The following is a 19,200-nucleotide window of genomic DNA, read 5'->3' as shown; positions in this document are numbered from 1 at the left end:
GGCTCTTGATCTTCGAGTTAGAAGTTCAAGCCCCACATTAGGTGTAGAGATTACTTAAAAATAAAGTCTTTGAAAAAACTCAAACAAAAAAAGAATCCCAAAGGCCCCTGAGGTCCAAGTATGCCCCCCTTGTCTGACAAATAGCAAGGAGGCCGAAGTAATGAGAGGAGTTAGTAGGCTGCAGTAGTAGCGCTGGTGTTGGTTTGGGTCGACTGTGGGAAGGACTTGGGTTTTCAGTGAGTGAGATGGGGAGGCCTTGCTGAGTCTTGAGCCGTATGTAGGAACTTGTGCCGTATGCAGTAACAAGAGCATTGTGGCTGCGTGTTGTACACGATTCAGAGGGGGATAGAGGGGAAGCTGGGAAACTGGTTAGGCCTAGAGGTCCTTGGCCTGAGCCCTGGGACACTCCACAATAACAGGTCAGGAAGGTGAGGCAGATCCAGCGAGGGAGGCTAAGAAGGGACAGCGGAGAAGAGAGGCGGGAGAGGAGTCTGGGGTGAAGTTCAGAGTGCCAAGTGCAGAAAGGGTTCAAAAGGCAGAAGCGTTCAACTGAAATACGGCATAGTTGAAGAATGACTGCTGACCATTGAAGTTAACAACGTGGAGGTCATAGGGGACCTTGACGACAAGGGCAGTGTTTGAGAATGTTGTGTGGGAAGTGGTGGTTCAGGGTGGATTTGAAGGGGGTTCGAGAACAAGTGAGAGGGGAGAAAGTTGGAGAATGTAAGTTCCAGCAACTTCGAAAGGATTTGCCTTTTTAAAATAGACGTACTTGTAATGTCTTATTTTGATTTTACAGAAAATGGGCCATTCTGCTTGGAAGGATGTTGGTTGTCAACATTTCTCCGAATTAAATGGTTTTTGAAAATAGTGGTTTTCAAAGACTCTACAACATTAGTAGCTTGGAAAACATGAGCCTAGAATAGGAAACCTTGTTCTTACAAAATTGATAAACCCAGAGAATTAGTTTCAATTAGGGAATGTGGTGTATTAGGGTCCCTGCAGTGCAGAGTGAGATTGTGTACCCCACATGTCTTAAAAACACTTCAGATGTGTACCAGGCGTTCTGTCTGGCTTATTTTATTTATGGCAGTCCCTCTCTTCAGTCAGTTTGGCTAGGAAAATTATATGATCTTTGTTTCTTTTGGCTCCTTCGCGGGCACTGAAATGTCGGTGCTTGGCATGTGCAGCGGAACCGGCACTGAATGAGGCGGCCGGACTCAGGATTCTGGTCCCAGCCCCGCTCCCCAGTTTACGGGTGGCACAAATCTCCATACAAACGCTTCAACTCTTGACTCCAGTTTCCTCCTCTGAGAAGCGGCGGTGCTGGATTGAATGACCCCTGACATCCCCTACCCCTTGCCAGCACTGATCTAAGTGAATTACATGAGGTCAGACAAGACCCTTGGACTCTCTGGTTTCTACTTCAAGCTTCTAGTACCTCTCTTGAGATTTCAGCAGAGGTGAAAGACTCAGGAAAAGGAATTCCTTCACTGTGGCCAATGATAACACTGATGAAAAGACTTTAGTCTGACAGGTTTTAAAACATGTTATGTCCAATTTTGGGGAGATTACTCTGGGCGTGTGGAGTCAGTGTTTCCCTACCCCTGGGAGCTGATCCCCCGGAGAATGTTTCAGGGGCATGAACGGGGCTGCAGAGCCTGCCCTGGGTTTCACTGTTCACCAGAGTAGTGTAATGGAAAGGTATGTTCACCGACTCATACTCGTATTTTCTTTCCTTCTCTGGCTTCCTGATAAAATAGAGAATCAATTTTGTAGTGATTTTTACCTAACACATGCAATTATCTTTTTTTTTTTTTTTCTCTTCCTTCCTTTCCGGGTTGTGGCTTTATAATTAACTCACCTATTATTAAGTTTTCAGTTAGATAATCAAGGTTTGAGGTTTTAAAATACCACAAGCATTGAAAGATAGCTGGGGAAAGAAGAAGAATAAACAGCCCTGTGAAAATAGTTGCCAGGGAGAAGCAATATTGCTGTACAGTAGTGGTTGGTTCCTTTACTTAAATGTCTCTGTGGAAAAGGACACAGCAGACTGTTAACACACTTACACTATCTCTGACAATAACGGACAACTTTATACATACTTGTTTCATATATCCCCTCAGGTAAGCTGCTTCCATGGCCATGGAGTCCTCCTAATTAAACCAGCAGTACTTTGCGTGTATGCGCGCACACACACACAGTGATAGTATGCTTTTGGAAGGGACCCGCTTTCATTTGAGCAAATCAGTCTCCCAAAAGCAACAAAAGGAGAAAATGTTAATTCAGTCATTAGCCTTTAAGCTTGCTTACCTTTTACTATCTGTCTCTGTTATGCTCTTTTTAGTTACTTAACATGAGTACGTCCTGGATGATTTGGACATCTATGTGAGGTGGAGCACATAATACTAAGTGGCTAAGATGTCTTATTTATGCATTTTTTTGCTAAATATTACATTTAAAAATATTTTTCCTTTGATTCCACTATAACAGCTGAACGGAAGACAGAATCGCCTCATTATTGCGGGAGAATTTCTCTGTTCCCTGCAATGATTCCAGAAGCTCTCGCACACTTCATCAGGGTTATTGTAATTCTCTGGCTGCAGGATATTTGGCAGCTGTTGCACCCCACTGGCAAATCCTATTCAGACTTCGTTTCCATTCACCACTGCCATTGGAGAATTGATTTCTCTCTCCTCTACTCTAACCTTTCCCAATTCATTTTGGATTGTTCAATGTGAAACATTTTAATTTCATATCATACAGCTATTCAGCTCACAATCCCTTTTTTAACCTGTCACCAGGGTAACAGCATAGCATGCTTTCTTTAGGCAATCAAGTTTTTATTTCACATGCTTAATGTTGCATTAAATGTTTGCATTTTGTTTAACCCCCCTTAAATACTTTGAACTCCAGATATGTTTTGTAGGATAATAAAATCCTTGATTTTTGAATTGAAACTAAGTCAACACCATCACTACATTCATAGTAAAATGTCAGATGATTAATTTACATAATTCAAAGATGATTAGTAGAAATCAAAGTTATTCGATCTGTGTAAGGCAATTTTCTGTAGGTAATGGAGGAATATTTGTGTATATTTGTGTTTAGCCTTTTTCCAAAAGAAGATTTTAAGGGGGTTTAGATTTGTCAGAGAAGTTTAAAAGGGCAGTGGAATTGGTACAAATAGAAAAATACATCTTTTGAAGATAAGACAATTTTTCAGTATAATGCTCTTTTCTCTCTCTGTGTGTGTGTGTGTGTGAGTGCGCGTGTGTGCTTAGGTATATATACTATAATGATCTGTGTATTTGATGATGGATGAGGGGATCCACCAGAATGAGATTAAGAGTTCTAGGAGATTGATTTTGGCATTATATTGATTACCAGCCATTTATACATTGACATGTATTACAGGCACACCTCAGAGATACTGTGAGTTTGGTTCTAGATGACCACAATAATATATATCTCACAGTAAAGCCTGTCAAAGTTTTTGGTTTCCCAGCACATATAAAAGTTATGTTTACACTATACTGTAGTCAGTTGTGCAAAGCATTGTGTCTAAAGAAACTATTTACACACCATACTTTAAATTACTTTGCCAAATAAATGCTCACCATTGTATGAGCTTTCAGTGAGCTGTATCATCACTGACCACAGATAACTGTTTCAAATCTAATAAGGAAAAAGTTTGAAATATTGTAATTACTACCAAAATGTGAAAGAGACACAAAACAAGCAAATGGGAAAGTGGTGCTGATAGACTTGCTTGAAGCAGGGTTGTGACAAACCTTCAACTTTTTTTTTTTTTTAAATGCAGTATCTGTGAAGTGTAATAAAGCAGAGCACAATAAAATGAGGTGTGCCCGTACTAGAGGAAATAATCTAATAATGATAGGTTAGTAGAGATGAAAATGAATGTTTAGATCTTGATTCTTTGAACTGAAGACACTACTTTTCATCTTTGTTTGAAATAACAGTTTCTGTGAAATTTGTTCTCTGAGTAAATTTTATGAAATTTGGAATATTCCAAGGAATACAAAGAAGTGTGTCAGAAAACAGAGATTAGTAATCCATGTTGTTTGAAAGCACTGTTAATTAAAAAAAAAAAATTACCATAGTAGCTCTTTAAGTATCCTAATGTTCACTTATATAATCACTAAAGTTCTTAATTAATCTCTAAGGGAAACATGGAATTAAGATGCCCATTTAAAACAAATTGTGATTCAGAACTCTTTGGAATTTTTGGCCTCTCACCGTGTGTCAGACTGATTTCATACCTTGAGTGCGCATGTGTAACGAATGGCTCTGAATGTAGGTAACATTGGTCTAAATGATCAGTGTCCTGACCTCCCTCACAAAGGTCACTTTCTTTTGGTAAAACAAATTCTTGAAAATATATTTTAACAATAATAACTTTTTGCCTTGAGAATTAGAGTTAATAGATTATTCCAAAAGTAACAAATAACACTCCTTGTAATAAGTTGCTTGGGCTTGGAGTAATAACAATTCCTGCCCTTTAGGAAGCTTAAAATGGAAGGGGATAGGCAGACACTAAACAGAAAGTTGTCAGTTCTGAAGACTGCTAGAGGAGAAGTGCAGCTTGTCCTGGTGAGGGAGAGGAATCTCATTTTCAGGTTAGCCACATTATGTCAGTGTCCAGTTTTCAATAAAATGTCATAAGACATGCGAAGAAATTTGGGAGTTTGTTCCTTTTATAGGTTAAAAAATCAATAGAAACTATGGAGTAGGGAGCCCAAATGTTGTGCTTTATTATGCAATAACCTAAAATAACCTGTTAAAAATATATTGAGAGGAACAAAGGAAACGAGATATAAAGAATTAAAGAACAGAATGACAGCCATGTCTCACTAAATAGAAAATATTGATAGAAATTCAAGAGATGAAAGTACAGTGCCTACAAGAAAAAAAGTACACTAGAGAGGACTCAACAATAGGAAGCTGGCAAAAGAAACCATCAGAAATTTTGAAAATGTTAAGTGAGATTATCTAGTGTGAAGAATAGATAGAAGAAGAGTAGAGCTTCAGAGACTCTTGGGACACCATGACATGTACCAGCATGCATGCGGAGTCCCCGAAGGCCTGGAGAAAAATGATAAAGGGGTGGAAAGAATATTTAAAGAAATCATAGCCAGGGGTACCTGGCTGGCTCAGTAGGTAGAGCATGTGACCCTTGATCTCAGGGTCATGAGTTTGAGCTCCAGTTTGGATGTAGAACTTACTTACAGAAAGAACAAAACACATTCCAAATTTCATGAAAAACATTAATTTATATATTCAAGAAGCTTGGTAAACTAGGAGAAGCTCAAAAAGATCTCTGTCTACACACATCATTGGTCGAATTGTCAGAAACCAAACAGAAGCTTAAAAGCAGCAAGAGAAGAAAAGACTTATGCTGTGAAAGGGACATTCACAATAGGATTAGGAGTTAACATCTCATCTAACATCTCATAAGAAACCATGGAGTCCTAAAGAGAATAGGATGGTGTATATAAAGTGCTGAAGAAAAACAAAAACAAAAAAATAGAACGCCACCAAAGCATTTTATATCCAGCAAAACTATCGTATAAAAATGAGGGACATTCCCAGGTAAATAACACCCAGGTAAACAACACCCAAGAGGAATCTGTTGCTAACAGACCTCCTCAATAAGACCTGCTCAACAAGAAATAAGAAATGGAGTTCTTCAGGGTGAAATGAAAGAACACTAAACAGAAACTAAAATACACATGAAGTAGTAAAGTGGTTAAAAATTACTACATCAGGAAACACAAAAGACTGTGGAAATGTATTTTTACTTTGTACATCTTTTTTCTTCCAATTTAAAAGATAACTGCATAATGGAGTAGTTATAGTTCTAAGTTGATAGGGCACAATATATACAAATGAAATTTGTATGACAATAGGACAGATGAGGGTAGAGGAAACAAGATATATTGGAACAGATTTCCTTATGATACTGCAGTTAACATTAGTCCAAACTTTGTTTAAATTAAGGAAGGCACTAATTGTAATCCCTAGTGTAACCACTAAGAAAATAGCTTTCAAAAATAGTAGATGAGGGGCGCCTGGGTAAGTGTCTGCCTTCAGCTTAGGTCACGATCCCAGGGTCCTAGGATGGAGCCCCACATCGGGCTTCCTGCTCAATGGGGAGCCTGCTTCTCCCTCTCCCACTCCTCCTGCTTGTGCTCTCTTTCTCAGTGTCAAATGAATCTTTCTTTGTTTTTGTTTTTGTTTTTTTAGGTAGTAAATGAAACATCAAGGGAATTTAAAGGGTACACTAGAAAAATACCTATTTAAACAAAAGAAAGCAGTAATGGACGAATCGAAGAACAGGAAACAGATGATATAAGAGCAAAAATCGAAATGAGAGATACAAATCCCACTTGAGTATATTAAATGTAAATGGATTAAGCATGCCAATCAAGGGCAGATATTGGCAGAACGGATTAAAAAACAAGATCACATTACATGCTTTCTACAATAGACATACTTTATTATTATTTTTTAAGTTTTCCATCCATTTATTTAGTTTCCATCATGGTAAGTGTACTCTTTACTCCCCATTTCTCCACTCCCTCCCTCCTGGTAAACCAACAATAGTTAAGATTCTTTCATTGGTTTGTCTCTGTTTTTCCCTTTGCTCATTATGATGTTTTGTTTCTTAAATTCCACATATGACTGAAATCATATGGTGTTTGTCTTTCTCTGACTTCACTTAGCATTATACTCTCTAGTGCCATCTATGTTGTTGAAAATGGCCAGATAAAAAAACAAGATCAAACTGAATGCTTTCTAGAATAGATAGACTTTAGATACAAAGATTTAATCAGTAGGTTGAAAATAAGAGAATAGGGTTATCAGTCATATTTACAATACTAATTTTGTTACTACTAATGCTAATATCAGACAAAATAATTTTTTTTTAAGATTTCACTTATTTATTTGACAGACAGAGTTCATAAGTAGGCAGAGAGGCAGGCAGAGAGAGGGGGGGAAGCAGGCTCCCTGCTGAGCAGAGAGCCTGATGCGAGGCTTGATCCCAGGATCCTGAGATCATGATCTGAGCTGAAGGCAGAGGAAGGTGCCTGATGACAAAATAATTTTTAAAAGATTTTATTTATTCATTTGCCAGAGCACAGGGGGAGAAGAGGAAGAAGCAGTGCCCCCACCCGCTGTCCACTGAGTGGGGCGCCTGTTGTCCGGCTTGATTCCAGAACCCTGGGATCATGACCTGAGACAAAGGCAGACATGCAACTGACTGAGCCACCCATGTGCCCCAGACAAAATAATTTTAAGACAAAAATCGTTATTGGAGACAAAGAGGGAGAATTTATAATGACACACGTGTCCATCAGAAAGCTATAAAAGTGGTGAACTAATTTATGTACAGTAACACAATTGTAGACTGTTGTACCTCATTTTCAGTAATGAATATAGAACAATTGGACAAGATAACAAGGAAGTGGAATACTTGAAAAACACAAACCAAATATATCCAGTACATTATCTGTAGATCAATCCATGCAGTAGCAGCAGAATATCCAACTTTTAGGCAATTCAGAAATATGTGGAAATTAACCTAAGTAATCAATGGGTTAAAGGAGAAATTACAAGAGAAATTAGATTATATTTTGGAACGAATGAGAACAAAAGCATAGTAATCAAAATCTTTGGGATCCATTTAAAGTAGTGTTTGGGAGGAAATTCAGAGCTATAAGCATATTTTAAGAAAGGAGAAAGACACCAATCACTTCATCTGCTATTATAGGAAAATAGGAAAAGAGCAGACTAAACCCAGAGCAAGCAGAGAGAAGGAAATATTAAAAATTCAAATGAAAATAAATGAAGTAGAGAATAGAAAAACAATAAAGGAAATTAGTGAAAACAGAATTTGGTTCTGGGGCAGATCAACAGAAATGGAAACCTTTAGGTAGATCGCCCAAGAGAAAAAGACTCCAGTTCAAACTGGTAATGAAAGAGTAGGTATGCATATGGACCTTATAGAAATTAAGAAGATTATAAGCTAATAACTTGAACAGTTGTATGCCAACAAATGAGATAACTTATAAAATGGAGAAATTTCTGGAAAGATGGAAGCTGTAGACATGGAATGAAGAGGAAATAGAAAATCTGCATAGACGTGAAAGAGACTGAATCAGTCATCCCAAAACTTCCCAGAAAGAAGAGCCTGGGACTAGAAGGCTTCACTAGTGAATTCATTGAGGTAGTTAGAAGAGAGTTCATGCCAATTCCTTACAAACTCTCCCAAAAATAGAAACGGGAAAAATTTGCAACTCATTCTATGAGAGCAATATTACCACACTAAAATCAAATAAAGATGTTCTGCGAAAAGGAAACTAGAGACCAAAATCCCTCATAAATGTTAATGCAATAGTCCTCCACCAAATACAAACAAATGGAAGCTGGGGATACATAAAATGATTATCCACTGTAGCCAGGTGAGCTTTGTCTTAGGGATACATAGTTGGTTTAACATCCAAAAATCAATCAATGTAATAAACCATATTAATAAAGGACAGAAATCACAGGATTATCTCAAATGCAGAAAAAAATTTGACAAAATCCAACAGCCTTTCTTGATAAAAACCACTCAAATGATTAGGAATAGAAGGGAACTTCCTCATCCTGACAAAGGCCATTTCTGAAAAACCTACAGGTGACATTATATTTAATGGATATGACTGACTGTTTTCTCCCTAAGATGAGGGATAAGACAAGGGTGTTAAATTTTTTCAGCATTGTATTGGAGTTCCTAGGCCACTTTAGCAAGAAAAATAAAAAGTGTTAAGATGGGGAAGAAGCAAAACTATTTCCAAATGACACGATCTTGTATGTAGGAAGTCTTAAGGAATTTACAAAAAGATCTCTCCTGTCCCCCAATTAAAACAGGGAATAGTTTATTTATACCCATCAGAGCAATGGACAGCTTGGGTCTGTAGCAAGCATTGTGTTTTATAGCATAGGTCAGTAACTGTATGTGAAAATAGACATGGCCACATACATGTTAACTGATCAGAGCACAACTTCGCAATGTTCAGGATAGAATAAACTTCCCTGTTAAAGCAGCACCTTTGTGCCATTTTTAACTTGAGTATTCCTCTCTTTCATGCTCTCCTTCAACAGAAGCCACACCAACCTCCTCATAATCCTTCTCAAGGGCAGCCGTGTCCTCACGGGCCCCTGAAAATGCTCCTTCCTTCATGCCCTCCCCCACATACCGGTGAACAGAGGCACACGAGGCATACATCAGGTCAGACTTGTGGTCCAGGCGAGCCCAGGCCTCAGCGATGGCAGTGGTGTTCCTCAGCGTGCACACAGCTCGCTGGATTTGGCCAGGTCTCCACCAGGTGCCACATTGGGAGGCTGGTGATGAATGCCCACTTTGAAGCCAGTGTATTAATCCATACATTGGATGTACGCTTGATCTTGATGGTGGCAAGGGCAGCAGTGACATCTTTGGGAACCATGTCGCTGCAGTACAATAGGCAGTAAGCCATGTCTTTACCATGGCGAGGGTCACATTTTGCTGGCTGACTGGCTGGCTGGCTCGAGCGTGTATTGGTGATCTCTGCTACAGAAAGTTGTTCATGGTAGGCTTGCTGAGCAAAGGTGACAGGGACACAGGTAACTAGAGGGAATTGGATGCGCGGATGGGGCCCCAGGCTGCTCTGGAATTCTGTTCGATCAGCATTCAGGGCTTCAGCTGTGAGGGATGCAGCGATGGGGGATAGTTGGACCTGGTAACATGTTGAGGTGAGGGTAGCTTGGACATCCAGTACTGACATGTCAGAGATGGGCTCGTTGTCTACCATGAAGGTACGGTCGGAGGGCTCCGGGGTGGTGTGGGGAGCGTCGATGGTGCTGTGGGGCTCCACTACGGCTGTGGGAACGGGCGGAGGCAGGGGCGGGGGCTTGGGTGGCACGGCTGGGTAAACGGAGAGCTCCAGCGGGGACTTACTGCCGACATCGACTGAGAGATGTTCATCAGAAGGCAGATGGACCGGAACCAGTTCCCCCTCCAAAGCTGTGGAAACACAGGAAGCCTTGAAGACCTGCACACTGGCCAGCCCGTTTCTGAATTTGGTCTAAGACAAGGTCAGTGATGATCTCGTCAGTGGTGTAGTGCCCTCTGGCATAGTTAGTGGCAGCGTCTTCCATGCCTGTGGTGAGCAGGTCAGGGTAGAGGAGCTGGAGGTGGGTGCCGGGGCAAACTTCATCATTGACTGGTTTCCAGGGCTACAGAAACAACTCTGGGTGCATGCTTGCTAGCACCCTTCTCCCTGAAGAAGGTGTTCTCCTCCCCCAGTGGTCTTGTCACTTGGCATCTGGCCATTGGGCTGAACACTGTGTTTTTGGCAATAGAACTCCCAGCAGGTGTTGCCCATCTGGACCCCAGCCTGGCCGACATGGATGGAGTTGCTTTCACGCCTGGTTGCTGCTTTGCAGCTGACGAGCAGATGGCGGAGAGAAAGAAGAAAGGTGGTTGCTTCTTACAGTGCGACTCTTAGGTGGTCGATAGGAGAGAACCTCAGGAATGCACAAAAATCTATAAGAACTAAGGACTTTTGCAAGGTAGCAAGATACAAGAATGATACGCGAATATCAGTTTTATTTTTATACGGTACCAGTGTACAGACTGAAAAAGCAATTGACAAAACAATTTTATTTACGATAGCACCAAAGAAAATATAGTACTTAAGCTTAAATTTTTAAAATAGAAGTAAAAGACTTGTGTGCTGAAAACCGGGGAACAATTGTTGATAGAAATTAAAGACAACTAAAATGAATAAGCTTCCCACATTCAGGGATCAGAAGACCTAAGAGGGTAATACTCTCCAACACGATGTACAGATTTTGTGCAGTCCCTCTCACAATCTCAGCTGTATGTTTTGCAGAAATGGCCATCTGATTACAGCATTTGTGTGAGAGTGCAAGGGACTCAGCATAGCCAAAATAGTCTTGGAAAAGAACAAAACCAGGGAACTTCTTCCTGATCACGAACTTTGTTACAAAGCTGTGGTGATCAAGACGGTGTTGTACTGGCATAAGGATAGATGTGTTGATCAATGGAACAGAATGGAAGATCCGAACCTAGTTAAACTATGGTCAGATGATTTCAACTGTCAATGAAGACAGCCTAGAGTATTTACATATACTCTTGAATGCTGCTGGGGCAACTGGGTATCTTCATGCAAAAGATCAAAGTTGGTCCCCTCCCTACACCACACACAAAAATGAACCTAAAAAGAAAAAAAATCACAGTTGTAAGAGCTTTGTTAACTTTCGGTTAGATGATGATTTCTTATGTAAGATGTCAGACGCACAAGAAACGAAAGGGAAAAAAAGTAAGGTGCTTTAAAGGGCACCATTAAGAAAGTGAAAAAACAACTAACAGAATAGGAGAAAATACTTGAAAAAACTTGGAAATCATGTATTTGTTGTGAGGAGACTTTTGTCTAGAATATGTAAAGAACTCTTACAACTCAATAATAAAAAGAGCCCAATTTAAGAAAGGGCAAAGGATATGAATAGAAATTTTTCCAAAGACGATACACAAATTACCCACAAACCCATGAAAACAGGCTCAGCATTATTGTCCTCAGGAAAATGTAAATCCAAACCACAGTCAGCTACTGCTTTACGCCTACGAGGGTGAGTGTGGTAAGAAAGATGGATAATATCGAAGTGTTGGTGAGGACGGGGAGGAATCAGAACCCTCGTACATTGCTGGTAGGAATTTGATTAATTGATGCAAAGCCAGAAATAATTTGGCAGTTTCTCAAAATATATGACACTGCTCCCTGCCCCAGCTCTTCTTCCAGGGTTATACCCATGGGAAATGAAATCCTATGACCACACAAATGTTGTATATAAATATTCATACTCACATTCTTCATAGTGAGTGAACAGAAACAACCCTAATATTAAGTAGAATGGGGTGTCTTTATAGAATGGAATATTTTTCAGTGACAATAAAATAACATATTGACACTTCCTACAGCATAGATGAAATTTGAAAACACTATGCTAAACGAAGGCATTGTAACAGACTGTAGATTCTCTGATTCCACTTATATGAAATATCTAGAATAAGCAAAGCTATAGAAGTAGAAGGTACATTAGTAGTGGTGTAGGGATGGAGGTTGGGGGAGGGGAACATGGAGTGACTGCCAGAGGGTCCAAATTTTCTTTTTTGGAGTTACGAAAATGTTTTAAAGTTGCCTGGGGTGATAGGTGCACAGCTCTGGATATACTAAGCACTGTTGAATTACGAAGTTTGGAAGGGTCAAATTTATGGTATGTGAATTTTATGTCAGTAAAGCTGCTTAATATTTTAAAAACTTATTGTATTTTGTATCCAAGAACTTGTTTTCCTATTAGCATAAAATACGTTTTAATTTTAGGAATTAAAATGAGATGATGTATCTTCTAACAGGATGGAGTCTTCTTTAAGATTATTTCTTCTCGGGGCACTCGGGTGGCTCAGTGGGTTAAAGCCTCTGCCTTCGGCTCAAGTCATGATCCCAGGGTCCTGGGATCGAGCACCATATCGGGCTTTTTGCTCCACAGGGGGCCTGCTTCCTCCTCTCTCTCTGTCTGCCTCTGCCTACTTATGATCTCTGTCAAATTGATAAATAAGATCTTAAAAAAATTATTCTCATTAAATGTTTATATGACTGCTCTCATTTAGTTACACGAATAAACTTTAAAAGTGTAGATGTCAGGTGTTCCTGGGTCACTACCTGGTTGGTAGAAATGGTACGAATATGTGACCCAGTATTCTTCCATTCCTTATTTCCTCCTCTGCCTTTGGAGATCAGTGATATAAAGTTAATATAAACTTAATCGGCCTGGAGAGGTTCCAGTTTCTGTAATGGTGGTATGGCTTATTTCTAACTGACCCTCCTCCCGATAGCAGTTACACGCTCTGGAGATCTATGGCTATTTGAAGGCTCTGGATAACAACTGAAACCAGTCAGAATTCGGACGGACTTTGAGCCTGTGTAGAAGGAAGCCACACTGGAGCTCGACCTGTGCATGGCGCCTCTCCTGATGTGGTCACCGTTGAATGTGTGCATCCGAGCATGGCCAGAACTCAGGAGTTAACCACAGTCTTACTGACTTTACTCTGGAAGAATGATGCTCAGAATTATAAGAACTGCTGAAAATTGAGCAGGGTTATCATGCAAAACGAGAGCAACAGAGTGAGAAGTTCCGTATCTGAATTTTGCTTCCCTTCCAATGGATGGTTGACTCCTGAATTGTGCATAAAAACTTTAGGAATCCCAGCACGTGAATCCTGCTGGAATGCAGAATGAACCGAGCTGAAATTTCACTTGCTGCCCACCAAGGAGATGGTAATGTTTGGAGTTTGAGCCTCACCGAATTTGAGGGGCTTGTAAATGCCTTGAGTTTTCCATGAAAACCCCAGAGGTACTATGTCTTAGGGGGAACTATGTTTCTGCAATAAAGACTTTCAGTGACTTCTGAATTTGGACTTTTAATTCCCTGAGAGCAAAACAAAATAGACATCCTAGCAGAGCACGAAGCTGAGTCTCCATGACTTCAGAGTGATCAGCTGGTAATTTAACTGCCTACTGTAATGAGAATCGGTACTTCCCAGGAGAAGATAACAGAAAAATACAGTGTCTACAACATTTCCACAGTCTGGGATCCAAAAAACAATTCACTGGACATACAGTTCAAGCATGAAAGTTGGCCCATGGTCAAGTGAAAAAGCATTCAGTAGAAACCAACTGTGAGACCACTAAGATGTGCATCACAGATAGGACTTTAGCAGAGTAATTAAAATTATTGTCAGATATTAAAGATCAAAATGAGGGAGTTGTTAGGGCATATAAGCATAGATCTGGAAACTAACAAATAACCAGCTAGAAATTCTAGATCTAAAATGGTACTATCTCTGCAATGGAAAACTTGTAGGCAAGGCTGAAAGCTGTTGGCCTTGACAGAAGGAAGAGTTGGTAAACTTCGAAGAAGAGAGACTCCACAGGCTGAAGAGAAAAAGTACTTATTTTGCAAGTCTCTGTGACCTAAGTTGATAGGATTAGGAAGCCTAACTAATACCTATTTAGACATACAGAAGAAAGAGAAGGCACAAAATGGGGGAAAAAATCTGAAAAATACTGCGTTATCTCCTTAAGTTGGAAACAGGACAGAGTTGGATTTTTTACTTTTATTCACCATGATACTAGAGATCCTGGCCAGTATGATAGGAAATAAAAAAAAAAAATCATGGAGATCAGAAATGGAGAAGTAAAGTCATTCCTCTTCACAGAGGAATTGTGTTTACATAGAAACCCCTAAGGAATCTATGAAAGTTACTGGAATAAATTTAGCGGGGTTGCACGAAAAGAAGTCAGTCAAATATAAATTGTGTTCCGATAAACTAGCAACACTGAAAAAATGACTACTAACAGTTTTATTTAATACAGCATGAACAACTTAGGCAAATACTTTAACAAATTAAATTCTAGATGGTCACTTGTCTGAGTACTAAGGCTTGGAAAAATAATGAGGCTTAAGGATTGGGGAAAGGAAGCTTTCCCGGACAACTTAAGAGGTTACCTAAGAAAACTCTGAAGGAATCTATGATACACCACAAATAAAACTAAAACAAAAATAGGTATAATTCTAGCAGAAGAGATCTGAGACTGCCACACTTTGTCCAGAGAAATTAAAAATGTAAAATAGATAAGACCTATTATTTTCATAGGATAAAATACTGTTAAGTCATCAGCTCTCCCTCCTTGAATGAAGAGATTCAGAGCAAGCCCAAACATAATCCTGTTAGGGTTGCTTTGGGGAGGATGGAGAAGAAACTGCCTGTGGGATTTGAAATTTGTATGGAAATGGCAAGGTATCTAGAATAGCTAATATTGTCTTCCTGATGGACAAAGCTACAGAACTTGGTCTACAGATTTTCTTGAAACAACTAGATGAACCTACCTCTTCCTCTTTCCCATCACACAAGAGATGATGAATCACAGGTCTACATAAAAAAAACCTCTAAAGGAAAATATGAATATATTTTCTGGGCCTTGATATAGTCAAAACACTTCTTAGCAAGGACATAAAAGCACTGAATATAAAAGGGAAAATTCATATGTTTTTACAACTATTAAAAATTTCCATTAACAGCAGAGATCGATGTTTGTTAGACTAAAACCCTAAACACTGACAATACCAAATGCTTGTGAGAACCACGGGAACTCTCATTCATTGCTAATGGGAACTCAAATGCTACAGCCGTTTCGGAATACAGCTTAGCAGTTTTTTATAAAACTAAACTTCCTTTTACCATATGATCCAGTGGTTGTACTCCTTAGTACTTAGCCAAAAGAATTGAAAATGTTTCTGCACCAAAAGCTGCCTGTGAATGTTTATAGTAGCTTCACTAATCATTGCCAAAACTGAGAAGTAACCAAGACATCTCCTTCAATTAAGTGAGTAGTAAACCGTGGTACATCCAGGCAATAGACTTTAATTCAGCAACGAAGAACTGTCAGCCGTCAAGCCACAGAAAGACCTGGAGAAACCGTAAATGCCTAATGCTAAGTGAGAGAGGCCAGTCTGAAGGTTCCATTCTGGCTCTACAACATTCTGGAAAAGGCAGAATGTTGGAGACAGTAAAGATCAGTGGCTGCCAGTGATCCGGGGAATGGAGGAAGGGTTAAGTAGGTAGAGCATAGGGAATTTATAAGATAAAACTACTCTATGTGACATTTTAATGGTGGAGACATGTCACTATACATTTGTTGAAACCTGTAGAATGTATAGCCCAGAGAGTGAGTCCTAATGTAAACTGTGAACTGCAGTAAATACTAACGGATCAACGTTGGCTCATCAGTTTTAAGAAATGTACCATAACAGTGCAGAATGTCAATAATAGGGATCCTGTACCCAGGGTGGGGTGAGGGAGGGTGGATATAGGAACTCTACTTCCTGCTCAATTTTCTGGAAAACCTACAACTGCTCTTAAAAAAAATTTAAGTCCATTAATTTAAAAAGAAGAAATCAACAAAAACTGCTGAAGGTAAGACATTTTTAAGAACATTTATAAACCATAGAGGGGGAGAAAGTATTCACAACAAATAAATCTGACAGAAGCTTTCTAAAAAGGAATTTCCACAAATCAGACCAGTATCTTAATACAAAGTGGGCAAATTTTTTAATACAAGTGACCAGAGACAAATATTGACGTCCCCAGTATTTGTCGTAATGGAAATGGTCATTAAACTGTAATGAGCTATATTCTGAGCCACTGTCCTGGCTGGAAGTAGAAACCAATACGAAACGGCAAGATTATGTGGCAAGCTCCATTGCCAGGGATGGTATTAATATGTTTTAAGACCTTGTAACACGGGATGGCAGTTTTTGTAAAATTAAACATATGTTTACCCTCATATGTCCACTCCCAAGAGTTTTTACCCACAAGGAATCAAAACATCTGTCTTCAAAAAAGGCTCGTACAAAGAATGATTACAGCAGTTTTGTTCTTAAGAACCCCAAACTGGAAACCCACGTGCGCATCAGCAGAAGGACGAACTAGTTTTGGAGTGCTTGTGAGACAGAGTACTACTCAGCGATAAAAAAAGAATGAACTGTTCAATATGCATGAACCTCAGAAACATTCCATGAGGAGAAGAAAAGCCACACATAAGAGTGCCTGGTTTTGGTGTCTCTTTACATGAAACTTTAGTCTAATAATATGCAGTGAAACTACTGGGGGAAAGGGGCAGATTTCCTGGAAGGATAATGATGAACTTACAGTTTTGAATTTCACTGTATATAAATTGTGTATTAATATAGTTCAAAAAAAATAACAGGTTGGAGTAATAGAGGATTTCAGACATTGTATCAGGTTATAACGATTCATGGTAATAAATGACTTAGCGTTCATTTCCATGCACTAGTCTGTGTTACATGTTTTACTTTATTTAATGAAATGTGGATAAAGTGTTCTTACAACTTTGGCCTCACTGATCAGGAAAGATACGAAGGAGGCTGAGTAACTTGGAAGGTCACGTGGAGTCTGAGGTCAGCCCAGTCACAGGGCTTGCAGGGGTGGTGGTTAAACTCCATCACCTTTCTTGACTAGTCATGCCCAGCGTTTAAATTGAGAACCTGAACCCTTTATTGGTGGCAGAAGAAATAAGATTTGCATAATATTAAATTCTCTAAGATTATAAGTAATATTAGTATTCATTTCCTAATCCAGGTATCATGTGTGGTGGTGTCACTTGTAATGCTAATGATATCAAAGTCGGGGGTGTGCCGTCACGCTTTCTAGGCAGTGTTTTGTGATATACACTCTTCTACACAGCCTCCTGTCTTTGAATGTACACATTTTAAATTGCATATAGGCAGGATTCTGTTCCTCTACTATGACAATTTTAGCTTTGAAGAGGTTCTCTGAAAATGCTGCTTTTATCTTTCTTCTGCAGTGATGAACTTGAATGTTGGAATGTTGTAAGTCCTCACATAATACGGCTTAGATTTTTGTTTGCTTTGGCAGTAGACCTCTGTTTAAAATTCCTTTAATCTGTTCATTCCATGCTTTTTATATTCATTTTGATAGCTGATGGCTCTGTGAAGAATTTTATATGAATTTATTGAACTAATAAAACTTGTATTTGTAAATTCTTCTTCCATCCCAGTTGCTAAAAGTGAGTTTTTCAGCAAATTGCTGAATTTTTGCCTTTAGATTTTTTTTTTTCTCTCCTGGAGGAAATAAACAATTCATATGCTGAATCTAAAGTTTCATTAAAATTGCTTATGCCCCGTCTCAGGCATTTTAAGTGGGCCATCTGTCTAAACATCTCTCTCTTTTTTTTTTCTGATCATTTCCTCGACTTATTCATGAACCATGGGAGGGCTCCTTTGTAGTCTCTATGTAACTGCTTCCATCTACCCCCACTGAATACATCTATGTGCTTGCATAACGTAGCTTTTCACCGTGCTGGCAATTCTCTGAACTTGGTTCAGATGAATGGCCCACTTTTCTGAAGGCCTTTTTCTTCCTGCAAAGATTTGTATGCAGAAGCTGACCTCTGTGGCCATGGAATGCAGCGTTATTATTCTTGATCATTTTACAGACCACCCACTGTTAAAGTTATGATCAGGGATTGCTTAATGATTCTTTGACCACTAACATTGTTTTAACTCAGTATCTCACTCTTAAATAGGTAATGACACCATTAAAAACCAGCTTTTCTGAGTGTCTCCTAATACGATTTCGAGATGCTTATGATCCTTGATAACCAAAGATGCTGTGAGTGATGTTTACATAAAATCTGCCCTAAAACTTGATGTGTAGTAGCAATCTAGGTGGGTTAGTAGCATTTACACTTTTTTTTTTGAGTAAAATATTCTAGTAAGTTAAATGTTTTAGCAGTAAGTAACATTTGTGATAATCAGCTGGCTGTTTTTGCTATAAAATACAGAAAAATGTAGTTCTATTGAACATACTCTTTCTGGTTGGCTGATGGTAATCCGAGTGGACAGGTCTGGGTAAGGGCTGTTGTTTGACTTGCTTTGTGAGTTGCTGTTTATGTGAATTCCCTTTTCCTGGATTTTGAGGGTTTCGTTTGTTTTTGGAAGTCGTAACTTCAATGATAATCAGCTTTGCAAGTAACTTATAAGCTGCATAGATGGAATTTGTGATCAGATGGCAGCCTCTTTCGGCGTGTAGTTCTGCAAAGAAGCTGTTTTCTGTGTACTGTTACTCATGAGTTGTGTGAAACTTCAGGACCTTTTCTCTCCCGGCCCAGAGAGTTTATAAAAATCTTGGAGACTACTTTGGATTTAATGGATAACTTAACTCTTCTCTAAAATTTAAGATATCGCTGTAAAATGTAACTGGTACCATGAGAAGCGTGTTTGTGCTGGTGGGATTGATACCAGTGATTCAGGTCACTACTGTGGTTGCCTGGGATTTGCAGAAGTAGAGCACACGGCCTCTCAGGTTGGCATGTGTGACCAGCTTTATTCATAGTTTACTGTAGTTTGTTTCTGCCCGGAGCTTACGGACCCGTATACTGAATAGACATGCCAAACCCATCCTTTGTATTTTAAAACCAAACAAAACGACTTTCAAACTTAGGTGGAGCCAGAAGGGATCTTACCCAG

At 39.3% G+C, this 19,200-nt stretch overlaps 1 protein-coding gene and 1 pseudogene across 4 annotated transcripts in view; one reads left to right on the top strand and one right to left on the bottom strand.

Moving 5' to 3' along the window:
• The window catches only part of PCCA (propionyl-CoA carboxylase subunit alpha), a 394,384-nt gene that overhangs the window by 230,092 nt on the left and 145,092 nt on the right, over positions 1-19,200 (top strand). The gene's annotated exons all lie outside the window — the stretch shown is intronic.
• LOC116573953 lies at positions 9,117-10,457 on the bottom strand (annotated as a pseudogene).

Source organism: Mustela erminea, chromosome 15 (genome assembly GCF_009829155.1).
Source record: "Mustela erminea isolate mMusErm1 chromosome 15, mMusErm1.Pri, whole genome shotgun sequence".
Classification (NCBI taxonomy): Eukaryota; Metazoa; Chordata; class Mammalia; order Carnivora; family Mustelidae; genus Mustela; species Mustela erminea.
Note: the sequence above shows the minus strand (reverse complement) of the source record. Positions and strands in the feature narration are given on the sequence as shown.